Source organism: Palaemon carinicauda, chromosome 38, assembly GCF_036898095.1.
Source record: "Palaemon carinicauda isolate YSFRI2023 chromosome 38, ASM3689809v2, whole genome shotgun sequence".
In the NCBI taxonomy this organism is placed as follows: Eukaryota; Metazoa; Arthropoda; class Malacostraca; order Decapoda; family Palaemonidae; genus Palaemon; species Palaemon carinicauda.
The window spans coordinates 64,114,963-64,128,698 of NC_090762.1; the positions used below are offsets into that span (position 1 = coordinate 64,114,963).

General features: G+C 36.7%; 1 long non-coding RNA gene across 1 annotated transcript in view; it reads right to left on the minus strand.

Annotated features, from left to right (window-relative positions):
• Nucleotides 1-433: 433 nt before the first annotated feature.
• Nucleotides 434-13,736, minus strand: part of LOC137630221 (uncharacterized) — a 52,083-nt gene continuing 38,780 nt past the window's right edge. Inside the window, exon 3 of the long non-coding RNA XR_011041693.1 lies at nucleotides 434-528. This is a non-coding gene — a long non-coding RNA (uncharacterized lncRNA). The remainder of the gene's footprint in view (nucleotides 529-13,736) is intronic.

The following is a 13,736-nucleotide window of genomic DNA, read 5'->3' on the forward strand; positions in this document are numbered from 1 at the left end:
TAATTTGGACTGAAAACACCAAAAGTTGCTTGTTATTGTTTGTAATTTCAACTGAAAACGCTAAAAGCTGTTATTACTTGTAATTTCGACTGTAATTTCATGTAATTTCGACTTATTGTTTGTAATTTTGACTGAAAACACGAAATGCTGTGTGTTACTTCTTGTAATTTCGGTAAAAAAAAAAAAACCAAAAGTTGTGTTATTTTTTGGGATTTCGACAGTAAACACCAGAAGCTGTGTTATTTCTTGTAAATTCCCTGAAAAGACCATATGGATTGTGTTATTTTTATGTAATTTCAACTGAAAACACTAAAAACTGTTATTTCTTATAATTTCGACTGAAAACACCAATAGTTGATGGTTATTGTTTGTAATTTTGACTGAAAACACCAAAGGCTGTTATTTCTTGTAATTCGGTAAAATAAAATAATCTTTTTTTTTTTTTTGTGACAGTAAACAGAAGCAGCTGTGTTATTTCTTGTAATTTCGACTGAAGACCCAAAGTTGTGCTTTTGCTTGTAATTTCGACTGAAAAGAAAAAAAGTTGTTTGTTATTACTTGTAATTTAGACCGAAAAGACCAAGAGTTGTGAATTATTTCTTATAGTTCTGATTAAATATGATTAAATATGAAAGTTGCTTGTAATTTTTACTATAAACACCAAACGCTGTGTTATTTCTTCTAATTTAGACGGAAAAGACCAAAAGTTGTTTATTATTGTTTGTAATTTTGACTGAAAACACCAAAAAGTGTGTTATTTCTTGTAATTTCAAACCAAAAAAACCAAAAGTTGTTTGTTATTGTTTGTAATTTCAACTGAAAGGCTAAAAGTTGTGTTATTGTTTGTAATTTCAACTGAGAACACCAAACGGAGTGTGTCATTTCTTGTAATTTACACTGAAAACACCAAAGGCTGTGTGTAATTTCTGTAATTTCGACTGAAAACAAATAAGTTGTTATAGTTTGCAATTTCGACTGAAAACACCAAACGTTCTGTGTTATTTCTTGTAATTTTGACTGAAAACACCAAAACCTGTGTTATATGTTGTAATTTTGACTGAAAACACCAAAACTGTGTTATTCATTGTAATTTTGACTGAAAACACCAAAATTTGTGATATATCTTGTAATTTCAACATGAACAACCAAAAGTTGTGTAATATTTCTAGTAATTTTAACTGAAAAGACCAAAAGTTGTTTGTTATCATTTGTAATTTTGATTGAAAAGACCAAAAGTTGTGTTATTTCTTGTAATTTTGACTGAAAAGGCTAAAAGTTGTTTGTTATTGTTTGTAATTTTAACTGAAAACACCAATAGTTGTGTTATTTCTGATAATTTACACTAAAAACACCAAAACCTGTGTGTGTAATTTCTTGTATTTTCGACTGAAAACACCAACATTTGTGTTATTGTTTGTAATTTCGACTGAAAACACCAAAAGTTGTAGGTTATTTCTTGTCATTTCGACTGAAAACACCAAAAGCTGTGTTATTTCTTGTAATTTCGTCTGAAAAGACTGAAATTTGTATTATTTCATGTAATTTAGACCAAAAAAAAACTGTGCTATTTCTTGTAATTTTGACTGTAAACACCAAATGCTCTGTGTTATATCTTGTAATTTCGACTGAAAAGTTCAAAAGTTGTTTGTTATTACTTGTGATTTCGACTGAAAAAAACAAAAGTTTTCTGTTATTTTTTGTAATCTCACAGAACAGACCAAATTGATCGTGTTATTTTCTTTTAATTTAGACTGAAAATACCAGGAGCAGTGTTATTTCTTGTAATTTCGACTGAAAAGACCAAAAGCTGTGTGTCATTTCTTGTAATTGAGACTGAAAAGACCGAAATTTGTGTTATTTCTTGTAATTTCAAACAAAAACTCCAAAAGTTGGTTGTTATTGTAATTTCCATTGAAAAGACCAAAACTCGTGTGTTATTTCTTGTAATTTCGACTGAAAAGACCAAAAGTTGTGCGTTATTTCTTGTAATTTCGACTGAAAAGACCGAAATTTGTGTTATTTCTTGTAATTTCGACTGAAAAGCCCAAAAGTTGGTTGTTATTGTAATTTCGATTGAAAAGACCAAAAGTTGTGTGTTATTTCTTGTAATTTCGACAGAAAAGACCAAAAGTTGTGCGTTATTTCTTGTAATTTCGACTGAAAAGACCAAATTTTGTGCTATTTCTTATAATTTTGACTGGAAACACCAAAAGCTGTGTGTTATTTCTTGTAATTTCGACTGAAAAGATCAAAAGTTGTGCGTTATTTCTTGTAAATTCGACTGAAAAGACCGAAATTTGTGTTATTTCTTGTAATTTCGACTGAAAAGCCCAAAAGTTGGTTGTTATTGTAATTTCGATTGAAAAGACCAAAAGTTGTGTGTTATTTCTCGTAATTTCTACTGAAAAGACCAAAAGTGGGTTGTTGTGATTTTAATTGGAAAAACCAAAACTTGTGTTATTTCTTATAATTTCGACTGAAAAAACCAAAAGTTGTGCTATTTCTTGTAATTTTGACTGAAAACGCCAAAAGCTGTGTCTTATTTCTTGTAATTTCGACTGTAAAGACCAAAAGTTGTGTTATTTCTTGTAATTGCGAACAAAAAGACCAAAAGCTGTGTGTCTTTAATTGTGATTTTGACTGAAGAGACCCAAAGTTGTGTTATTTCTTGTAATTTTGACTAAAAACACCAGAAGATGCGTTATTTCTTGTAATTTCGGCTGAAAATACCACAAGTTGTTTGTTATTTCTTGTAAGTTTGATTGAAAAGACCAAAGGTTGTTTGTTATTGCTTGTAATTTTGACTGAGAAGGCCTAAAGCTGTGTTATTTCTTGTAATTTCGATTGAAAAGACCGAAAGTTGTGTTATTTCTCTAATTTCCACTAAAAAGACAAGTTGTTTGTTATTGTTTGAATTTCAACTGTGAACACCAAAAGCTGTGTTATTTCTTGTAATTTCGACTGAAAAAAAACAAATGTTCTGTGTTATTTCTTGTAATCTCGACTGAAAACACCAAAATCTGTGTTATTTCTTGTAATTTCACAAACAGGACCAAAAATTGTGTGTTATTGTTTGTAAATTTCGACTGAAAACACCAAAATCTGTGTTATTTCTTGTAATTTCGACTGAAAAGACCACCAGTTGTGTTATTTTTTGTAATTCGACTGAAAACATCAAAAGGTCTGCGTTATTGCCTGTAATTTCAGGTTATGAGACATATCCTTTCTGTTTGCCTGAAATCAAACCATAACGAGTGTTAATTATACCCTATTTGTCACTAATATATCAGCCACACCTGTCAATATGAGAAAGAAAAATTTTCCTGTGAAGTTCATAGATTAAAGAAACTAACACTTCAGAACGAGAAAAAGAAGTTCCAGTGAGGCTTTCTCATTTAGTGATATTAGGTAAGCGTTAAGGCGCTATGCGATCTTAGGAAGTAGATTTTAAGGATGCAACCGGTCAAAGCCTTGGCTTGTCAATAAAATATGTCAAAATAAGAAAAACAAACTACTTAGAAGTTGGATATTTCTCATCGCCATATGGAATAAGAACCCAGCAAATTAGTAGCAAACGTACAGTGACATATGAAAAGAACGGGGTTTGCAGTCATAACGAATGGTTGAACGCCAGGCCAAGATCAGGATACATCAGTTAAAGGAACCAAGAATGTTACGAGAGATAACTGTAGCATATGTGCGGTGTGTGATGGATACTAGTCTCATCACTTTGTCATGACTTGTTTAAGATGTTGAAGTATGGTGACGATAGTCTCAAGTAAGACAATTGTATGACATGCTCAGAAAGCTTAAAATATCTGCAAAATTAAAGCAGAAGTTCATTGTTTCCCCAAAACGCAATGAATAAACACTAGAATAAAGGTAGTTAAGACATTGATCCTTGAAACTTGAATGGCTAATTCGAGGTACTGCTTGTCTGTTTTATGACGGTATGCTAGTTTTGGATATGACAGAACCTTACATTATCAGGCTACCATGCAGTCCTACCATTATAATTAACAGTCTTATAATCTCCAGCAGGTGTTATTGATAATGTAATGTTATATTTTTATTTGATTTCGACACCATTGTCGTTGCCGCTGCTTTCATACATTAGCTTCAGTCTATTACCGTTTTTAATACTATGAATATGTGTAATTTAGTTATTCCTCTTAAGATGTAAGTGTGTGTATGTTTATCCATTAATGGCTGTGGGTGTTCTTCAGTATATATTCGTAACATGAACCGATATAAATTTTGCGTTTATTACGTTTTTTTAACCATATATGATAATTGGATTTTCAACTTACATGCCAATTGTTTTTAGTGGTGTTCTTAATGAGCTGTTGAGCCTGCATTAATGACGGAGTGATCGTTTACACCTTGTATTAGATGAAAGGGAACGTTTACACATCGTGATTATTATTATTGATTGCTAAGCTACAACCCTAGTTGGAAAACCAGATGCTATATGGCCAGGGGCCCCAACAGGGAAAATAGCCCCGCGAGGAAAGGATACAAAGAAAAATAAAATACTTTAAGAACAGTCACAACATTAAAATAAATATTTCCTATATAGACTATAAAAACTTTAACAACACAAGAGGAAGAAAAATTATATAGAATAGTGTGCCTGAGTGTACCCTCAAGCAAGAGAACTCTAACCCAAGACAGTGGAAGAACATGGTACAGAGGCTATGGCACTACCCAAGACTAGAGAACAATGGTTTGATTTTGGAGTGTCCTCCTAAAAGAGCTGCTTACCATAGCTAAAGTCTCTCTTCTACCCTTACCAAGAGGAAAGTAGCCACTGAACAATTACAGTGCAGTAGTTAACCATTTGGGTGAAGAAGAATAGTTTGGTAATCTCAGTGCTGTCATATGAATGAGGACAGAGGAGAATCTGTAAAGAATGTGCCAGACTATTCGCTGTCTGTGTAGGCAAAGGGAAAGAACAGTAACCAGAGAGAAGGATCCACTGCAGTACTGTCTGATCAGTCAAAGGACCCCATAACTCTCAAGCGGTATATGAAAGGGAACGGTTACGTCTCGTAATATATGAAAGGGAATGTTTACACCTTGTAATAGATGAAAGGGAACGTTCAGTTAACTATCTCATCACGACACAAAAATCCAAAAGAAAAACATCAGGTTTTAACTGAATGCCCCATTGCCATGCTGATGATGATGTTTAATGCTTGACATGCTTCTGCTCAGCTGGATAATTTGAAGCTCTGCAAATACAGTATATAGTATTTATTAGCGTTGCTTTGGTTAATGACGATTGTTGCCTGTCGTGACCTTGATCACCATCTTCGGAGAGAGAGAGAGAGAGAGAGAGAGAGAGAGAGAGAGAGAGATCTGGCACACGGAAATAATCGTTCTCAGACGTTGTAAAGCTATATGTCAAGTGATAACGTTGCTATCGAAGTAGGCGGTTGACCCTTGACTTAGAGACAATGTGTGAAGAATCTCGCGTGAGAACAGACGGTATAATTACATCGTTCTTCCAAAAGTTAAAAAGGCTCATTATTGCCACATGTCAGGAGCGATTTTACGTCACCTTATCTATTATGAGAAAGCTGTTGGGAAATTAAACCCCCCCCCCCCTCTCTCTCTCTCTCTCTCTCTCTCTCTCTCTCTCTCTCTCTCTCTCTCTCTCTCTCGTTTTAAATTGTTTCCCACGACTAAATATGGATTATTTGGATTGTGACAATATAATGTACTGAAATTTGACTAATATTTGGATAAGAAAATGGTATCTGATAAAATAGTATTTCCATAACTTGGCTTTGACGCCGAATTCGTGACAAATAGTATCAAAATTATTCATATACATATACATACACACAACCATATATATATATATATATATATATATATATATATATATATATATATATATACATACATACACATATATATATATACATACATATATATATATATAATATATATATATATATATATATATATATATATATATATATAGTATATTTATATTAGGTAGTAGGTTGGCCAGGGCACCAGCCACCAGTTACTGGATCCTTTGACTGGGCAGAAAGTGATAAATTGGATACCTCTCCCTGGTTACGGTTAATTTTTTCTTTGCCTACACCGAATAGTCAGGTCAATTCTTTACACATTCGCGTCTTTACTCATACACCTGACAACACTGAAATTACCAAACACTTTTTCTTCCCACAATGGCTAATTATTGTACTGTAATGGTTCAGTGGCTACTTTCCTTTTGGTAAGGGTAGAAAAGACTCTTCTTTAGCTACGGCAAGAAGCTCTTCTGGGAGGACGCTCTAAAATCAAACCATTATTCTCTAGTCTTGAGTATTGCCATAACCTCTGTACCATGATCTTCCACTGTCTTGGGTTAGAGTTCTTTGTTTGAGGGTACACTCGGCCACAAAATTCTATCTTATTTTTTCTCCCTCTACTTTTTTTTAAATGGTGTGTTGGACAGGCTTAATAGAAATGCCATGGATGCATGGTGGTTTACTAATAGGTTTAGTGGGGCGGTTTAGCTCGAAATTTCAAAAGGATTGTGCATTTTGTGATACAAGCATCAAATTTGGCACAAATGTACATTGATATATGGCGAACATTTTCAGATATTGAGCCACTCGGAATTCTCCCTCATGTCTGCCATATTGGAATTCAAAATGGCCGCCATTTGTAATCTACATTTTCGATTATCTTTGGGTCTAAAGCTGCTATTGACTCGATTCTGGTGTCTAAATGTATGTTTGGGGGGGAGGGGGGGGGGGGCAAGGAATCTAATGGTAACAATCTGCATCGCATATTTTGTACCAATGAGCCGCCATATTGGATTTCAAAATGGCCGTTGTTTGAAATCTACATTTTCGATTATCTTTGGGTCTAATGCTGCTATTGACTCGATTCTGGTGTCTCAATGTATATTTTTTTTTTTGGGGGGGGGGGGGGGGGCAAGGAATCTAATGGTAACAATCTGCATCGCATATTTTGTACCAATGAGCCACCATATTGGATTTCAAAATGGCCGTTGTTTGAAATTACATTTTCGATTATCTTTGGGTCTAATGCTGCTATTGACACGATTCTGGTGTCCAAATGTAAGTTTTGGGAGGAAAGGAATCCGATGGTTACAATCTGCATTGTGTATCTTTATAAATTAGCCAACATATTGGATTTCAAAATGGCCGCCACTTGAATTTTACATGTGCGATTACCTCTGGGTCAAATATTTTTACAGTACATGACAATATCCATTTTTTAAAATGACATACTTTATTACAGTACTCCACTTAATTCATGAGAGATGAATATTCATCATCATGTATTTTTGACAAGACAACATTTTACTCAAAGTCTGTGAAGTAAAAATTGTTTGAGTTATTGATTAGATTCTGTGTTGTTCTAGGTTTGATATGGCACCTTTCATATATGATTAGTTTTCTCCATTCCTTCAATCAATATCACAAAATGATCAATTCGGGGTTACGTCTGAATATCCACAGAATAGTGTGAACATTAACACAAAACAACGTAAACTTCTCAAAACTAGCTTTCCCTGTAAAACTCTAAATAAATATCGACTTACTTCAACTACTAATTTTGAGTTTTATAATTTTGATACATGTCTTGGTCATGTCTTAAATATCTGACATGCTATGGTGTAATATATAAGGTTGGGTGTGTACTGACATTCTACAATGGTCTTGTATTTGAGGCTAGGTATACTTCGGTACTGAAGATATGTGTACATAAACCATCTCATGTTAACCAGTTCAGCACTGCCACAAGTAAATGAACGTTGTGGACTCATCTTCATGTGCAGTCCCCTTCACACACACAGAGGGCTGTGCACTTAAGGGCAGCCTTCTTGCACTTGCAGCGTCTCACACACCCTTTCTGGCACTTGAAAGAAACCAGCTCAATGCAGGTGTGAGCTGCCTCAGGTAGCCTGGTCCAGTATGGTGTGTATTGTCCTCCAGTCATTGACCAACCCCAGTTTGTTGGTGGAGGGAGTTCTGGTGCTGGCAGCAGTATCTGACCCCACACATGTCCACCTTGATATACTGCCCTCTTGACATGTTCCTCTAAAGCTGCCTTCGTTGGAGGGATCAGCTGCACATTGTTCTTCCTTGCAAAGAGTTTCCTCCTGGCCTTGTCAATGTCCGTGCATTTGCTGGTTCGATCATACAACAGGATCACGAACCTCTCGATGATGCACATTGCATCATTTGGTATGTCACTTGGTGCGGAAGACAGCTGCATCAGCGCCTCAGTTAACTCTGGCAGTACTGTCCAGACTGCCCATGCGGTCTTCTTGCCATGTCTAGCAAAGCTTGACACAGTATCGCATCCAGTTAGAGCGTGGAATATTGGCAGTGCACGAGCCTTCTCTGGTCCCAGTACAGCTGCTATTTCATGTGCTGCTAGGTATCGGAAACTTCGGCCTGTTCCGAATGCCAGCCATAGTTTGTCTTCTGGTTGCAATTCCTGTACTACGGACACTGCCAGCACCACAACATAGGTGTCTACAGTCCGGATGACTATTGAATGGTGTCCGTGCTTAGCTGCGTGAGATGCATGCAGCAACATCCTCATGGTTGCATGGGTCGAGTGAAGTTAGATCTGGTAGTAGTGGCTTGCTGAGCACTGCCTCTCCATCAGTAATGACGAGTTGCTTGTCCTCCTGGTCAAACCATTCCAAGAGAGCTGTTGAGAGAAACTTAAACACCTCGGTCTTGTTGCTGTCCACTCGTAGGAAGTTGTGCCAGTTTCCTGGTATGGATGCGGTGGCCGCCACACGTCTCCGCACGCCCTGTCCCCACTTTGCCCGTGTACTACCTTTCAGTGAATCAGCAAGGTTAGTATCCCAGATCAGATCCAGGTGTGACACTGTTTGCAGCTTAGTAGATATATATGGAATGAAGATCTGATGTGCGTACTCTTCAAAGGTCTTTGATGCAGCCGGCCTCAGCATCTGGACGATAACTGCTCCATCAAGCACTATACAGGTAGTGACAGGAGTATCTGTCTTAGCATCGGAGATTTCTTCCAAACATGTGATGAGATCACTCTTGGTACCAGTGAAGAGGTTTCCACCATCGGACAGTGCAGGAGGACATGCCTGGTTCTCATGACGAAAGAACTCCTCAAGGTTTCCATCCCTCGTCTGGCAGCCAATGTACAGGTGTGCGAAGAGTTCACGGTCATTTTTGACGGAGGTGAGCTGTTGCTGACCTTTGCTCTGGCTTCTTGGAGTTGAAGGGCTGAATACCTTCAGCTTGTTACGAGGTAAGGGGTCGTCCACTGCCTTTGTTCTGTCCAACAGACAGTCTCTGGTGAAAGCCTCGAACTGGCAGCTCAATGCTAAAAGATACACAATGCAGATTGTTATCATTGGATTCCTTGCCCCCCAAAACATACAGTTAGACACCAGAATCGAGTCAAAAGCAGCATTAGACCCACTGATAATCAAAAATGAAGATTTCAAATGGCGACCATTTTTAAATCCAATATGGCGGCTCAGTGGTAAAAAAAATACGCAATGCACATTGTAACCATTGGATTCCTTGCCCCCCAAAACCTACATTTAGGCACCAGAATCGAGTCAATAGCAATTTTAGATCCACAGATAAGCGCAAACGTATATTTCAAATAGCGGCCATTTTGAATTCCAATATGGCGGACATGAATAGAGAATTCCGAGTGGCTCAATATCTGAAAATTTTCGACATATGTCAATGTACATTTGTGCCAAATTTGGTGCTTGTATCACAAAATGCACAATAGGTTAGCTATGCTGCCCCACTAGTTGACTTTTCCTTATCTGATCATTTTTCTTTTCAAAACCATCCTTACTGTCCTCCCTTCAGTTGAAGTGGCTATCCTGGAGGGTATTTAGCCTTGCAACGTGTATCGGCTCCTCCATGTTGACTAGTTTTTCCGACCTTTTTCTATAGTCTATGGGTTTGATCAATCACTTTATCTATATTTCTGTACACATTGTTCTTGTAAATTTAGTTTTTTAAGTATGATGTATCTTTTTTTGTTACCATCAATTCTTAGGTTGTCTGGAGAAATTGAGTGAAATTGGGGACCAGTACGTCCTAGATTTCGTCCATGTCGTCTACTGTATTGCAATATTCATGGGCTTCATGCAAATATTCTACCTCAACAGTTACGTCCAGACAGTATGATATTCTTTTGTGTTCAGAAACTGTGGTTTCTTATATGAGACCCTTATCTGAGCTCCTTATAACTGGTTTTGAGAAGCCAATAATGTTGAAACGCAATACCATCCTTAGGGTCAGGGGAATAGCGGTGTATATTAGGACTGAATACCCTGCTTCTCATAAGTCCTCCTATGAATTTGGATGTCATGAGATTCAGGCAATAAAAGTTTGTGGCAGGCATAACAACTTCTATTTGTGTTCAATCTACCGGAATCCAGACATGGATGATTCTATCTTCGATTGTCTTCTTACCATTATGGCTAAGATACAAGATGATGATAGAAAGGCTTCTTTTGTCTTTGTTGGTGAATTCAATGCTCACCATAGAGAGTTGTTAAATTCCGTTTCTCCTACCGATCACCGTGGCTTAAGAGCTTTAGATTGCCTCTCAATCTGGCTGTGAGCAAATCTTACGTGAAGCTACACACAGGTCTGGTAACTGCTCAGACCTCATATACACTGACTCCCCTGGCGTTATAACAAGTAAGGTTGGTTCTCCAGTTGGGACATCTGATCATGCCTTGATTTCATTAGTAGTGAAGACTGAGCAGCCTGTCCCTCGTGTATTATATATTATATACTCATATAAAATTTATATGAAATCTCAAGCAGACTGCAATGGAATTTTGCATGATCTCTGGGCCTTGATTTGGTCACAATTGTATAGTAGTGCTGACCCTGTTGTCTCTTTGAATGTGAATCTAGTCAACATAATTTATAAGTGTAACCCTTCTCGTGTGCTAAGGTACCGGGTGAAGGACAAACACCATGGTTCAATGATGATTGTAGACGTGCTTATTTGGAGAACCAGGCGGCCTATAATCTTTGGAAGAGTAACAGATTAGATTTGACCTGGAATAACTATACTTGGCTTATAGCTTTTGCTCAGAGTGTTTATGCTTCAACTGAAAAGGAACGCAATTTAACCACAAAAGAAACCCTTTCTGGTACAACCCAGGAACATAATTGGTGGACTACCCTTAAATCTGAACTCTTTGGTGTAGAGGCAACAGTTCCTCCTGTACTTGAACCATATGGCTCCGACACTCCCTGTCCAAAGGAAAAGGCAACCCTTTTGGCTGATGTGTTTGACAGTAAGTAATGAGAAACTCGAACTTCATCATTCTTGTTTTCCTAAGGCTAAACTAACTAGTTTAGCTTTTCGAACTCGTGAAATTAAAGCTCTGTTGATGGACCTTGATGCTTATAGAGGTGTAGACCCAAATGGTACTTTTTTTTTTTTTTTTTTATAAAGACAGCAGATTTCTCAGCTCCAAAGTTACCGGTATCTGTTATTGTGCACAAGTTAGCAAGAAGAGGAGCTTTTGGCACTTATTGGAGAATTGGTAATGTTACTCCACTAAGTAAATGTGTTTGTGGTCGCTCAAGTCCAACTGATTACCGCCCAATTTCCATAACTCCCATATTATCTAAAGTTTTTGAAAGTCTTTTGGCAAATCATCTTAATAGGTTTATTCCCTAGTTTGCAAATTTGGCTTCCGTAAAGGCCTTGGAACATGTGATGCCCTTCTTATAATCTCCAATGCTGTACAGAAATCCCTTGATTGTGGTCAGTTAGTTCGCATGATTAGCTTTGATTTTAGTGCTGATTTTGACTGTATTAATCATGAGGCTTTTGTTGTCAGACTCAAACAGTTGGTTGTGGGTGGGTCATTTCTTAACATCATTATTGAATTTTTAAGGAATAGATTGCAAAAAAATTGTTGTTGATGGGCACCATAGTGAGCAAAGGAATGTGATATTTGGTATTCCTCAAGGTAGTGTTCTTGCCCCATTACTTTTCATACTATATACACATGCCATGTGGTTTGGGCTGGAAACCAAGCTTGTTGCATAAGCAGATGATGCTACTTTCTTTGCATCAATTCCATCACCTGAATATGAATCTGGGGTTACTGAATTGCTTAATAGAGACCTAGCTAAAATTAGTGCAAGGTGCAAATTATGGGATATGAAGTTGAATCCCAACAAAACTCAAGGTATGATTGTAAGTAGGTCAAGGACAGCGGATCCTCAACATCCGGATCTCCGCATTGATAATGTTTCTTCAACTCTGTATGACTCTTAGAATTTTAGCTGTAATTCTCGACGGCAAATTTACTTTTCAGAAACACATTAGGTCTGTGTCTTCTTCAATTGCACAAAAAAAATTGGCTTATTGAGAAAGTCTTACAAGATTTTCGGTGATCAAACTATAAGTTTTAATTCTTTCATTTAAACTTGTTTAGAGTATTGTTCTCCTGTCTGGTGTTCAGCTGCTGATTCTCATTTTAATTTGTTGGACAGGAACTTACAGTCTGTCAAATTTCTTATCCCTGATCTAGATATTTATCTCTGACACCATCGATCAATTAGTTCATTATGCATGTTGCATAAGATTTTTTATAATTCTGACCATCCTTTACATTCAGATCTTCCGGGACAATTCCATCTTGTTCGTAATACTAGGCAGCAGTTAATTTCAATAGTCAGGCCTTCTCTATAATGAGGCTCAATACCAGACAGTATTCTAAATGTTTTATATCAGCTGTGACCAAGTTGTAGAATGATCTTCCTAATCATGTAGTTGAATCAGTAGAAATTCAAAGTTCAAACATGCAGCAAATGTTTTCATGTTGAACAGGCTGACATAATTCTTTTCATAGTTTACATATGAAATACCTATTATAATGTTGTTAATGTTTTTAAAATATTTTATTCTAATTGTTCATTTCTTCCTATGTTTCCTTTCCTCATTGGGCTATTATTTCTGCTGAAGCCCTATTGTTTATAGCATCTTGCTTTTCCAGCCAGCGTTGTAGCTTAACTTGTAATAATATTAATAATACTAATAATAATAACAATAATAATAATAAAACATCATCATCATCTCCGCCTACGTCTATTGACGCATAAGGCATCGATTAGATTTCGGCAGTCGTCTTTATCTTGAGCTTTTAAATCAATACTTCTCCATTCATCATCTCCAACTTCATGTTTCATAGTCCTCTGTCATGTAGGATTGGGTCTTCCAACTCTTCTAGTGCCTTGTGGAGTCCAGTTGAATGTTTGGTGAACTAATCTCTCTAGGGGAGTGCGAAGAGCATACCCTAATCATCTCCATCTACCTCTCACCATGACCTCATCCACATTTGGCACTTGGGTAATCTCACTAATAGTTTCATTTATAATCCTGTCCTGTCATTTAACTCCCAATATTCTTCTGAGGGCTCTGTTCTCAAATCTGTAAAATCTGTTGGATATTGTTTCATTGTCATACCAAGACTCATGTCCATACAGTAACACTAATCTCACTTACCTGATATATAGTCTGATTTTTATATGTAATTTCAGGCGATTTGAATTCCGAATTTTACTTAACCTAGCCATTGCCTGATTTGCTTTTTTCAATCTTTCATTAAACACCAATTCTAAAGACGCTAGATTGGCAGTAATATTCCTAAATATTTAAATGATTTCACCTCATTATTCCTTTCT